At 38.0% G+C, this 11,835-nt stretch overlaps 1 pseudogene; it reads left to right on the forward strand.

Annotated features, from left to right (window-relative positions):
• The first annotated feature begins 10,357 nt into the window (after positions 1-10,357).
• Positions 10,358-11,277, forward strand: LOC125929272 (olfactory receptor 51I1-like; annotated as a pseudogene).
• Positions 11,278-11,835: the final 558 nt, after the last annotated feature.

Here is an 11,835-nt window from a genome sequence, read left to right on the forward strand (position 1 = left end):
CATTAGATTAAGTTTATCATATCAAAGCTGGATTGTATTGCAAAAATTCTAAGTAAACAGCATGACAGTATTTGCTTTACAAAGTTTATACAGCAGTGTAAATAGTTGAGGCATGGAGTAACATTACATGAAGAAAACTCAGCTATTGAAATAGATAAATAAAGAGATAAAAAAAGCTTGAATTAGTGAAAACTACAGAGATAATAGATATATAAACCCATTTAACATATATTTAGGTGGTAGAGTGAATGAAATTAATGAAAATTAAATGTGGGTAAATGTAAGAGGACTATAGAGAGATAATAGGATCATTATCTTCTCTATAACAAAATAAAACTTCCAATTTATGTACAAAGGGAATTTAAAAGAAAGAAACATTTGGAGCAGAAGTTCATGAATTTGAAGACTGCTGTCATGATGAACATATCTACGTACATACGCTTATCTGGAGATCAAAAAGAAGTGGAAAACTTCTCGAAATGATTAATAAAATGTATTCAGTAATTATGTTAAAAGCAATATATAAACTAAAAATAGTAGAATCTATTGGAAACCAGGGCAAACGCCCTTCTCTGCAGAGCCTGGATTTTCACATATTAGGGGGAATGGGAAGAGTTTTCTTGAATTGAGCCAATGCTTGGGTAAATGAGCAATAAAAAAAAAATTATCTATGAACTTACTGCTATGATTCAGGAACTTGGCAATTTGACACAGTTAAAGTAGTGTAGCAGATATAAATATTTTCAAGGAGATTTCAGTGCAGGAGACAAGGAAGACAAAAAAATAAGATAAAATTAATAAAACATAGTGGAAAGAAGAGAGATAAACTAGAAAGTTAGAGAATAGGGTGGGGGATTTGTCAAATTCTTTGGACTTCTCACAAACTTGCTGAGTTAGAAACTGCATTTGGAATTGGAAGAATACTAGACTTGCCTGTGACAGTGGGGTTGTCATGAACACTGTCCAAGGATCCTTCATCTGTCCCCGTTTTCTTCTCAAGATGTTTGAAACCGCATGTGAAGGAAGAAGTGGGAACGCATAGTATATTATGACTATCTAATTTATATCTTTATTTATAAAAGCTATAATTTATACCATTTCATTCTATATCCACATTCTACACCTAAAATTACAACAAAGGTCATCAATATTTGCAAGATCCTCCATCAGCAAAAAGATGACGACCTGCTGACACTCAGATAATGGTCAGCACTTTTTAATAATAAAATATTCTAAAATAATGTGTGTACATTTTTTTAGACACAATGCTATTGCATACTACAAAGACTAAGGTACAGTGTAAACATAACCTGTATGTGCACTGGGAAACCAAAAATTCTCTTGACTCAACTTATTTCAATATTCAATTTATTGCAGTGGTCTGGAACCAAATCTACAGTATCTCCAAGATATGCCTGTGTATTTTTTCATTATTTTCTATCTAAAATTTTATCTTATGCTATTTTAAATAATTTAAATATTCCATAAAATTTCTTATTTTACATTAAATAGCTTAGGTTAAAAGTCCATGAAACTAGTTTACAAAATTTCATTTTTTCTAATAAAACATCACATAGTAAAAATTATAATAAGTAATGACTTTATAGTGCTTAATACCTGCAATGAAATTTTCAGATACAAAACAAATTCGAGCTTATTAAGGAATTTATTTTAAAGGATTATTGCAAAGGGAGGAGCAGACTGTTGCAAGAGGGAGAGGGCTGTGACTAAAACCCGCAAGCATCTCAAGGATTAGGCAATATATTCTCTTTTTTAAAAAAAAGAATATTTATTTATTTTGAGAGAAAGAGAGAGAAGGAGTCAGGGAGGGGCAGAGAGAGAGGGGGACACAGAATCCCAAGCAGGCTCCATGCTGTTACAGCAGAGCCAGACATTGGGCTCCATCTCAGGAACCATGAGATCATGACCTGAGCATAAATCAAGAGTCCTTCACTTAACAGACTGAGCCACCCAAATGCCCCAAGAATACATTTACTTTTCTTTTTTTTTTTTAATGTTTATTTATTTGAGAAAGAGAGAGAGAGGGAGAGAGAGAGCACGAGTTGGGGGTGGGCTAGAGAGAGAGGAGACACAGAATCCGAAGCAGGCTCCAGGCTCTGAGGTGTCAGCACAGAGCCTGATGCTGGGCTGGAACTCATGAACCCATAACGTCATGACCTGAGCCCACATCAGATGCTTAACTGACTGAGCCACCCAGATGCCCCAATACATTTTCTTTTATAGACAGGAGTGAGCTAGACTAGGAAGACCGAAGTGTGGGGAAGTGCAGATGAAAATGTGGTGTGATTGGATAGGGAATCAGAAAGTGTTTTATCCTGAGGCCCACGTATTCTCCAGGGGGGCTACCAAAACTCAGAGGCCTGGGGGAGGAGATCAGCTTAACCACCATTTGTTGAACAAGCATTAATATGTTCTGATTGTTCGGTGGGGACAAAGCAGTTTAGCTAAATATATACGAGGCAAAAAAAAAAAATGGACAAGGGGAATATGAGTGGTCTTTGTCTGGTTTGTTATGGGTAAAAGGGGGGGCATCCATGAGTCTCATCTCTGTCATATGGGGAAGGGAGGTTGTTTGCAGAAAGCAGTTTTCCCAAATACAAAGGGTGTGGGGTAGCTTGATCATTTGTTTTCCAGGATGACAGGGGCTCAGGTACAGCACAACATTGTCAATTGTATTATTTTCTTTATATGTTTGATGCATTAATACAAATACCCATTTCATAGGCATGCAAATAAAGGCACAGTGAGCTTCAGCCATTTGTTAAAGGACACCAAATTGAGTGGCCAAGTCCAGTGGAGCTTTGTCTCCAGGCATTCTGACTGCAGAACCTTTTAGTCTTCACATTCAGTGACCCTTAAGCTTAAATACAGTCAAAAAAACTTGGAATTACATTTTTTAATTTTTTTGATGTTTTATTTATTTTTGATAGGGAGAGAGGAAGAGAGAGAGAGCACGAGCAGAGGAGGGGCAGAAAGAGAGACAGACACAGAATCTGAAGCAGGCTGCAGGCTCCAGGCTCCAAACTGTCAGCACAGAGCCCGTTTTGGGGCTCAAACTCACGGACCGTGAGATCATGACCTGAGCTGAAGTTGGATGCCTAACTGACTGAGGCACCCAGGCGCCCTGAAATTACATTTTTAATTTCTGTATAAACATGTTGGATGAACCTGGACAATTCACACCCCTGCTCAGTGTCTCCCATCTATAAAATAATGTATCAGGATGGTCTTTATAATCCTTTTTCATTCCAGCATCAACAACTGAATTGACATATTATTTATTTGTTTTTGTGGGGAAGTGTTCTTTCAATAATCTTGCAGTCTTTTTATTTATCCAAAACTATAACAATATGCTTTAAATTTCGTCTCAGAATTGGTCTGGCTGGGCTAACATCTGTGTACTTGTGTTCTCTCAAATAGGTGACAGCATTTTTCTGTCTTTCCTAGGTGCCTTGGCCCCAAATGTGAACAAGGACTTTATGTATGGAGACCTGAAAACAGTAAGTTACTACAGCTCAAGATGGGTACAGGTTGGTTAACACTGGAAATAAAAGCACTCTAATAGTGGTTGAATTTAAAGCAACCATGATGAGTATGATTCAGATTGACATTTTGAAAGTTAAAAAACAATTTTTTAACTAAAAATAATAAATTCCAATCCCTTGTCCTTATATTCTTCTAATAATTCACATACACACACACACACACACACACACACACACTCAGACATGACACTAAATTTTCAACAGAGAAAAGACACAGAACTGAAATAAAATGAAAGCATTTATTTGGGGGGGTCTCAGAATTCCAATTCAGGGAACCAAAGTCCAGGGTTTTTTTTTTTTAAAGACAAAAGGCAATGCCCTTATACATTGTTAAAGAATTTTTGTTGTTGTTGGGAGGAGAAAACTAATCTCTGCTAAACAATTGGGTGCTAAGGTTATCAGAAAGCAAAAGTCCATTACTGTGGCACTGGAATATTTTGGTTTGGCCCAGTTCAAAAGTTCGAGGTTCTAGTGGGTGAGAACGTGCATAAGATCCACCTACCTCCTCAATGGCCTCCTGCCTCAATTTTCAAACCCCCTGACATAAGTTGCCCCATTTTATCTCACCTTTCGCAAAAATCTCACTATGGATCTAGCTACTTCCATTATTTATTCACAAAAGTGGTTTTTGCTACAAATGACCCTGTACAAGGACAATGAAGGGACATTTTGCTGAGCTGTTTTCTTTTGTTTTTTCACTACTTACTTCCTGACCTTATTCCCTTAGGGATTCTGTGATCTAGGACATCACAGGCCTGGTCAATCCTCAAAGGAAGTGGAAGAGACAGAAGACCTTTTACTGCCTTTTAGCTATTCCACCTGAAAGAGGGAAAAATGCCCCAAGTATTATGCATGGTCCAACAGATGCTACTGTCTTTCCTAGGTGCCTTGGTCCCAAATGTGACCAAGGACTTTTCTGACTAGACTTTATGTATGGAGACCTGAAAGCAGCAAGTTACTACAGCTCAAGATGGGTACAGGTTGATTAACACTGGAAATGAAAATACTCTAATAGTGGCTGAATTTAAGGCAACCAAACCATTAAGATTGCTAATTCTCTCTTTTGTTTATCAGTGTTAGCCTTTACTTTTCATTCCTTTCCATATACTCATTATCCATTTTCTCTTTCTCAATTTTTTCTGATAGTTAAGTCCTTAGTGAGTTAAATCATTTTACTAAATGATCCAAATGGTCAATGTCATACATAGTTTACAATAGTATGGTTTATCCTCTTTTGAGAAACTAGAACAGAAACTAACCTACTTTATTTTGTTGGAATATTTGAAGAGAACATATGGGATGAGAGTTACTAGATAATTTTTTCTTATTGCTCCTCACACCTGATCTGTGGAGTCTTTGAACAACCAGCAAAGCATCCTCCCACCTCAACCCAGGAGTAATTAAGAGAGACTATTGTTCCACAGCCCTCAACTGACTTGCAAAAAAAGAAGATTCTGTACCTGAACAGCTCCTTCCTTGCCAGACTCTCTCACAGTGAGCATATGATCCACCTGGCAGTTGCTGAAAGTTCTTTGTATATGTATCATACAGAGTGATGAGAAACAGTGTGTAACTTTAATAATGCAATTCTACAAGGGCACCTGGGTGCTTCAGTCAGTCCAGTGACCAACTCTTGATTTAGGCCCAGGTCAGGATCTCAGGGTTCAACAGGATCCAGCCCTACCTCGGGCTCTATGCTGACAGTGCGGAGTCTGCTGGGGATTCTGTCTCTCTCCGTCTTTCACTCTCTCTCTCTCTCTGTCCACCCCTCCCCCAAATAAATAAATAAATAAATAAATAAATAAACATTTAAAAAAATAATGCTGTTCTACAGTTGAAAGAATGTGCAGACTTTGATCTTTGAAAGGTAGGTGCTCTCTTTCCAAATCCCCTACCCCCCACCTGATTTTCTTAAGACCTATCCACCTCACTCCTTTCTTAGAGTTCCCTACTTCCACCGGTGCACACTCTGTTGTCCTTTTATTTTGAAGTTTCTCTATCAAAGGCAGTGTGATAGATTGTAGTTAATCCATTCTACAGAACAGAATATTGAGGAACAGAAAGGTTAAGCAATTGGTCCAAGATCACAAATCTAGTAAATTGGAGGGGAGGTGGTAGCAGGATTCTGATTTGAGTCTCTCTGACTCCAGAGCGTAAGGTCTTAAACCCCATTTTAAATCGTCTTTCTTATCTCTGTTATTTTGTGAAAAATCTTATGCTATGTTTGTGTAACTTATATTTTTATAGATTTTATAAATATAAACATATAGTTTATATTTTTCCACAACCAGTTTCTCATTACCCATTCACTCCTAGATGCTTCCTGTCAGTCTTGCTTTCTGGTGATTGATTGATTGTTTGATTGATTTTGAGAGAGATAGGGGGAGAGGGGGAGGGCCAGAGAGAGAGGGCCAGAGAATCTGAAGTGGGCTCTGTGCTGACAGCAGTGAGCCAGATGTGGGGCTAGAACTCACAAACTGTGAGATCATGACCTGAGCTGAAGTCAGATGTTTGACAACCTAAGCCACCCACACACCTCTGGTGTTCTGTTCTAGAACCACTTTTAACAACAACCTCTCTAATCACCAAGAACACCATAGGGGATTTTTCAGTTCTCGTGCTTCCATTACAGAACATTTATTTACTTCCTTTGACTATCTATTTGTTGAAACCTTCTCATTATTTTATTTCCAGGAAAGTCCACTCTTCCGCTCTCTTTTTTTCTTAATCTACTCTTGTGTATCCTGTGCTTTCTTGCTTGTTTCCCTCCTCCAAGTTCCTGAATATGGACATCAACTAAACCTCATTAGCTCTACACCTTTTGGCCATCCTTCCCATTACAGACATCATCTATTCCAAAGTATAGCTATAAACGAACTGAAATACCTTTTCCTGTCAATCTCTAAGCCAAGAACTCAGACTCAAAATCTTAGCATAAAATGAGAGTGGGGGACTTCTTGCTACACATCTAGTTAACTAAATCCTGTTTGTTTGGTTGTTCCCCCCCCCAAAACACCCTTGCCTCCATTTCTCCCTAGTGAATCAAATATTCTTATTAGGTTTTTACCACTTGACCTTTTAATGATTATAAGAATTGCTGAGGGGTTTGTCCTGAGACCACACAGCCTTACCTACTAATGTGTTTTGGGTTCTGATACTTGGTAGAAGCCTCATTATGCATACCGCATCCTCTTTACCCCGACCTTATGGTTTCCAACAAGACTCAATGGAGTCTACCTATTCTATCTTATTTAACTTTCCCTCTTTTTACAACTCTTCATTCTATTCAGGAGGATATTCTCGGTGCTCTTCCCTTATAAGCCTTATTCTGATTTCCACACCTTTGCTCTTGAAGTCAATCAGCCTGCAATTATTTCTGATTTTGCCTCTTCCAATTAAAGTTCTTCATCAGCCAATGACAAGTTACATTTCATTCTCTCCTTGAATCCTTCTATGGCTTTTCAAGTCCTCATTTACTTCTCTTTCAATGTATGCCTGCTATTTGCATATTTGTTATATAATTTAACAGAGGAGTGTTGTTGAAAGAGCACAATAGGACAGAAAAATTAGGCTTTTCTAAGGGCTGACTGAAAGTCATGTGGCCTTAGGAATTATTTACCCTTCCAAGCCTAATTTAAGGTTTAGTGTGCTTTTGGTTTTTGTTTCTCTTTGTTTTCTTTGTTTTGTTTATTTTGATTGTTTTTTTAATTTTTTTTAATGTTTATTTATTTTTGAGAGAGAGAGAGAGAGAGAGAGAGTGAGTGGGGGAGGGACAGAGAGAGAGGGAGACACAGAATCTGAAGCAGGCTCCAAGCTCTGAGCTGTCAGCACAGAGCCTGATGCGGGGGTCAAACTCATGAACCGCAGGTCATGACCAGAGCTAAAGTCAGACACTTAACCAACTGAGCCACCCAGGTGCCCCAGTTTTGGTTTGGATATAGTAAGGCTGGCTTCCTCCTTGCTGGGGTGGAATTATAACCAAATAAAATAATGTTTGAGAAAAAAATAGTGAAGTTCTATTCATTGTGAGAGTTCATTATACAATGCCTTTCCTCGTTCATAGTTTTGAACTGATGTGCTTTCCACCAAATATATTGTACTCCATCAGGAACTTTAGAACAGGGATCATAAGTTGCATAGCATCTGTTATCAACTGCAAATCATGGAACAATATGTGGTACATATTAAGCGTTCAATAATATTTGGCAACTGTGTCTCACAGTTTTCTATTGTTCTGTCTCTCATTGCACTTGTACAAGAGTCTGGGTCACGATAATTGCCATTCTTCAGTTGTCCTTTATAAATTTCCTCTTTTTTAGTACTGATGCATAGGGGCACTTGTACCCCAATGTTTATAGCAGCACTCTCAACAATAGCCAAATTATGGAAAGAGTCTAAATGTCCATCAACTGATGAGTGGATAAAGAAATTGTGGTTTATATACACAATGGAGTAGTACTACGTGGCAATGAGAAAGAATGAAATATGGCCTTTTGTAGCAACATGGATGGAACGGGAGATTGTTATGCTAAGTGAAATAAGTCATACAGTGAAAGCCAGATACCATATGTTTTCACTCTTATGTGGATCCTGAGAAACTTAACAGAAACCCATGGGGGAGGGGAAGAAAAAAAAAAGAGGTTAGAGTGGGAGAGAGCCAAAGCATAAGAGACTCTTAAAAACTGAGAACAAACTGAGGGTTGATGGGGGGTGGGAAGGAGGGGAGGGTGGGTAATGGGTATTGAGGAGGGCACCTTTTGGGATGAGCACTGGGTGTTGTATGGAAACCAATTGGACAATAAATTTCATATATTGAAAAAAAATTAATGTCCTCTTTTTTAACTCCTTTTATTAATTACATTAATCTTCTATTATTGTTTCCTTTATTTAACATTCTACTTCTGTTTTTTAAGCAGGAAGTTTGATGTAATATATATTGATGTAGGACACATGGTTTGAAAATGATTCTTAGCCGCTAGCAATTGATTCTTAAATAAGTGACTTCTACTTCCTATGCCTCTAAAGTGACAGGGAACTCTGTTTTGCTTCTAAGGTACTGGAGATAAATGCTTGTTTGGGAGCTATAAATAGCCAGTGGCCATAGCCATTAAGGCAATAGACTTATGTCAGATAATCCTGCCCAGCAACTCGTTGCACAGCAACTGTTGGTTTTATACAGACACACTTTTCCCCAAAATGCTATGAAAGCATTCTCATGGCTGTGCTTACAACAGAAATGTGTTAAGGTAGCCTGGTGTCCTGGGTGCCAAGTTTGTGTGGTTTATTTAAATTTTTTTTTTTTACATTTATTTATTTTTGAGAGACAGAGTGAGACAAAGTGAGAGTGGGGAAGGGGCAGAGAGAGAGGGAGACACAGGATCTGAAGCAGGCTCTGGACTCTGAGCTGTCAGCACAGAGCCCAATGCAGGGCTCGAACTCATGAACCATGAGATCATAAACTGAGCCGAAGTCGGATGCTCAAGCGACTGAGTCACCCACATGCCCCTGTGTGGTTTATTTTAGCCTAGCGTGTCCTGTGTTCATTGTAGTCTGTCCCACACAATCAATTCATTATAATTATAATTCATGTATTAAGTTCTTGTTTTATTTATAGATATATTTTAGATCACTCTTACTGTGTTACATATGTATTTGCTTATTTGTTCGTATCTGTATATCACACCACCAAACAGTAGCCTATATGTAGGCAGAAATCATATCTTAGTAAATTTTGTATTCCCAGAAATAGTGATGTATATTTTTTGTATTACTTAAGAATATTTAACTTGAGTCCAAAAAACAAGATGATAAATGGAGTATAGATTAAACTCATGAGATACATTAAACATAGATAGGGAGTAAATTTATAAGTAGCTTAGAAGATATCATATGACTAAGACATAGGCATCATTCATCAATTATGGTAAATATGGATAGTAGGTAAGTTATAAGAGCTATTAAACAACATGTTAAAGATAAAACATATGGAATCTATGATAAACAAAAATTTTATTTATAGATAAGAAGAATAGAAAAAAAGTCATAAGGCATGATAATGCCATGTCTAGAATGGCGGCTGTGTGATACCTAAATCAGTCACCTATTAATGACATCCGTTGTAGTTTTGTCCTGGTCCCACATGCTCTCAGCATAAGAAATACAGGTAAAATTCATAGATATTCTGCAGTCTTATTGATGAGCAACAGCTGTGGTCATGCATGCATGATGCTGTGTGCCTGATAAAGTGTGAGTTGACCCCAGGTACCTTTCATCTGTAGGATTCCCTTTGCTCAAACCTCAACTCTGGTGATCTTTCTAACATGATCAGCAGAGAGACAGAACAGAGAAATATTTCATAATCTAGCATTCAGATACTGTGGGCCTTCCTTCCTACTTGGATGCAATTCTATGTGTATTAACACAACCCCATCTCTGTCCTCCTGCTTCTCAGTGTGTGTTTTAAATTAACTAAGTTAATCATGTGATTTGTGAATATTACTTTGTTCTGTGAATGTTTCTGTTCAAAACTTCCTTAGTTTATCTGATAGTGTTTTTGAAGGCTACCATTGCATCCACAAAATTGCCCACAGGATAGCAGTTACAAATCACCTAAGAATTACTCATATAGGCTTTTTGAATTAAACTACATTCTACCCTATTCAGTTTGCTCGGCATGCAACAGATATTTAGTTTGTTTCTGCCTCTAGACTCTCTCTTCAACCACTGAATGAACCTGAATTAATTTACCACTTGATTTTCCTACACGTGTTCTCTTTTTTAGGTTTAGCATCATGCTTATGTTCAATGGCACCTACTACCAGCCACCCTTCTTCCTTATTTCAGGAAGACTCATATCTGAGTCTCCATCCAACTGAGCATCACGTATATGATTGCCATCCTGGAGAACAGCATCATAATTACCATAATACACAAGAATCCCAGCCTTCATGAGCCTCAGTATGTATTCTTATCTATGTTGGCAGCCACCGACACAGGCATGTCAGCATCTACACTGCCTACTGTACCTAATATGTTTCTCCTTAACCACAGGATTGAGTTCCATGGTTGCCTAGCTCTGATGTTCTTCATCCACACTTCTCTTCTGTGGAGTCAGCCCTCCTATAAGCCATAGCTTTTGATTGCTTTGTTGCCATACGCAACCCACTGTGCTACACTGTGGTCCTGACCCATTCCCGCATTACTCAGGTGGGATTGGCTGCTATGGCTCGAGGAGTGGCGCTGATGGCCTTCTTGCTCATCCAGCTCAAATGGCTTCCCTTCTGTAAGAACATCATCCTATCCCATTCATTCTGCTTCCACCCTGAAGTGATGAAGCTAGCTTGTGTGTCCATTCATGTGAACATCACCCATGGGTTGGCATTGGTTCTCTGCACCTTTGGTGTTGACTCTGTCTTTATTGTTTCTGTCTTATGCTTTGATCTTGAAGACAGTTCTTGGCATTGCTTCTGGGGAAGGATGACTTAAGGAACTCAACACACGTGTCTACCACATTGTCATGGTCCTCATTGTCTAGGTCCCACTTATTGCCTTAGTTCTGATCCACAGGACAGGCAGATACAACTCCCCTTTACCCCATATCACTATGTCCAACATTATCCTTTTCCTCACACCTGTCCTCAACTCTTTTGTTTCTAGTGTGAAAAGAAAACAAATTAGAAGTGCAAATTGTAGACTGTTTGCACTTAAGTAGGTTGATGGAACAGAGTAAGATCCCTTTGAGGGACTGACTGAAAGTTACCAGAGATATTGAAAAAAGAAGAACCAACAGACATTATTTTCCTGTGTGCTCAGGTACTTCCTTTAGTACATCTCTGTGTGGTTTTATTGTAATTTTTCTAGAAATATTGTATTCCTCTCTGGTTTTAAATATTTGATCAAGAAAGATGCCCAAAACCCCTTTCACCTTCACTTATGTTTCTCATTCCTGGTGTTTACAGCACTCACCTATGAGCCCATTTCAATCTAAAGAGTCCCACAGATACTTCTACCTGAGACTCCCACATGTATAGCTATATGGCTGAAATATTATTTAAAATAAAATATTTACATTGTTATACAGACATATACTACCTTTTGGGAGTTTGAGATATTATAGAGGGGAATATTCCAAATGAGAGAAAAGAAGGCTTATTTTCACTTTCATAATTTTTATTTAAATATGTTTATGTTTTTTGATTCCTTTGCTGAAACCATCTCAATCTAAGCCTCATATAACATGAAAATTCAGTGAGAGATTAAAATGAAAATA

Source organism: Panthera uncia, chromosome D1, assembly GCF_023721935.1.
Source record: "Panthera uncia isolate 11264 chromosome D1, Puncia_PCG_1.0, whole genome shotgun sequence".
In the NCBI taxonomy this organism is placed as follows: Eukaryota; Metazoa; Chordata; class Mammalia; order Carnivora; family Felidae; genus Panthera; species Panthera uncia.